Source organism: Cyprinodon tularosa, unplaced genomic scaffold (genome assembly GCF_016077235.1).
Source record: "Cyprinodon tularosa strain WSP-4 unplaced genomic scaffold, ASM1607723v1 ctg557, whole genome shotgun sequence".
Lineage (NCBI taxonomy): Eukaryota > Metazoa > Chordata > Actinopteri > Cyprinodontiformes > Cyprinodontidae > Cyprinodon > Cyprinodon tularosa.
The window spans coordinates 517,519-519,815 of NW_024039293.1; the positions used below are offsets into that span (position 1 = coordinate 517,519).

Below are 2,297 nucleotides of genomic sequence, written 5' to 3' on the forward strand. Positions count from 1 at the left end.
TTCTTTGGAGCCCTCCAGCGACGACCTAGAAAGTGACCCACCTGAACATACTGAACCAACCTTTCACCGTCCAGTCCGTAAAAGGAATCCACCAGATAGACTCCAGTATTCTAAACCCGGCCATCAGCTCATGAAAAGCATCCAAAGCCTTTTCCATGGGTTGAGCTCCATGTTCACTGTCGCCCTTCTGGAGGACAAAGAAGATGTAGTCTTTGGATCGCATCAGCCAGTCATCAGCTGTCAGCCGAGTCCATGTCCGAGGACGTACATGAGAAAAGGGGGGGAAAGTGTAACCCACAGCACATAAGGCCCTACTTCCGGGTTCAATCTGAGTAGTGCGCCCTGTCCCTTTAAAAAGGGGCGGATCCCTGACCCAAATAGATTGCTCCACAGATGCTACAGCCAAAGCTGCTCCTCGCTGTGGCTTCTCTGTTTTTGAAAAAAAACCCGCCTTGACACTCCACCGCTGCTTAATTTACTCTGATTCCTTCACTATAGATCACTTTAGCTTCTTACAACTCGGTAAGTTTGTTTTCATCTATTGGCTCATGCTTGATTGTTCATTCAAACTTACTGATAACTTAAATAATACCGCAGATTTACAACTCATAACCTGGTGGACATTCCCTATATCCTCTCCCAAATCATCTACTCATCGGTGAGTTAAATTTTTATTCCTTATTTTGAGTTTGTGATGCTGCAGTACACCGGTTGCATGCTACGCTAACAGGGGTAGTTAATATAGCTCCCAGACACGCCCACAGCTTCACTCAGACTTTATTTTTTTTTTGATTAATTCAGAGGGAAACTTTTCCCCAACCAAGAAGCAGTAAGATTTTTTTCCCAAGCAGTAAATGTATTGGTTATACATTATTTTATGCTTTGGGTTAATTATAGAACTTTGTTTGGAACTTTTCCAGCCTTAGAAACCATGGTACTTTTTTGTTTAAATAGATCTGATTGTTTATTGATATGTGTTGCGCAATACAATTAAAATGGAACTGTTGAAATAATTTGGGTTTTTGTTGACCCATGATTTCAGCTTTGAATAAGTGCACTTTAATTTAACTTGAGATATTTAGAAACATTGAAGCTTCATAAAGAATTCTTGTTTATTATTTAAATTATTTGATGTGTCTTAGTGCTGTGATTTATGGCATAACTAAATGACTTATTGTTTTTATTTATTGCTAAGATTAAATTTATTATTTTACTAATTTATGATTCTGGCCTGATTTCAGGTCAGGTTTTTTTTTGTTGTGTGCTGTTCCTTTGACTGTCCATTGGGTGGCGAGCTACCAGAGAACCACCGATACAGTGTGGTAGGAAAAAGTTCTCACAAACCTGGATCCTCTGATTTTGTTTTCCCAATGGACCTCATGAACTGTGAACCTTTTACTAATTAAACTGAAGAGTTTAATTTTTTTTTTTTTGCTCTTTTGAATCATCCTGTTGGAATATATTTGTTTTTTTGTTTTTTTTTTTGTTTTTTTCCTTTGAAATTATATTGATTATCACATTTGTGTGTATATTCTATTAATTCATATCCATATAAATTATATAATATAGCTCATTAACATGTATACGTAACCCATACTCTTTCTATTAGAAAATAAATATACAACTATTAATCATAATTTTCTTTCTTGTGCTTATTCACACCCCTTGACTCTACAGCCGAATCTACTTCTGAGCTCATTTTGCAGTCAGCCAAGCCCAAGTGTTACACTTGGATAAATGTAGTTCTCATAGTTATCCAGCAGATGCCGCCAGTCATAAGTGTGTCAAATGTTTAGAGCTTGGTTTCGACTTTTGGCCAGTTGTGTCAAATTGGTTCTTGGAGCTTCGAAATCACTATCTGACATGATCTGAATCAAATCAGACTCTAAAATGGGCAAATCCTTCTTAATAAAACCTGAGAGTAAAACATGAAAACAGCAGGAAGAGGAGTTTGGCTGCTCAACTGTTTATTCTAATCTTATGCAGAGTCATGACTGTTCTTTTTTAGTTCTGTTTTGTGAGTTTTCCGTTTCATGTCTTTATATGTTTTCTAGTTTTTATGGTTTTATTTCCATTTTTTTGTCATTCTAGTTATTTTCGATTGTATTTGAGTTCTTAGGTATTTCTTGTTTGCCCTCTTGTGCCAGTCTCCTTCTCCTAGCTCCCTTCTAGAATCCTCTGTTTCCATTTAATCACCTCATGTTCAGTCACTGGTTGCTGGTTCCCTGTTGTTCTGTTGCTCCATCATCTCTTTGCTCCCTATGTACATTTTTCCTCTGAGTTTTTCTTGATTTTGG

At 37.2% G+C, this 2,297-nt stretch overlaps 1 long non-coding RNA gene across 1 annotated transcript; it reads left to right on the forward strand.

Annotated features, from left to right (window-relative positions):
* The first annotated feature begins 445 nt into the window (after positions 1 to 445).
* LOC119796709 lies at positions 446 to 1,637 on the forward strand. Its single transcript, XR_005282506.1, has 2 exons — positions 446 to 658; positions 1,242 to 1,637. It is a non-coding gene; the product is annotated as an uncharacterized LOC119796709 (long non-coding RNA).
* Positions 1,638 to 2,297: the final 660 nt, after the last annotated feature.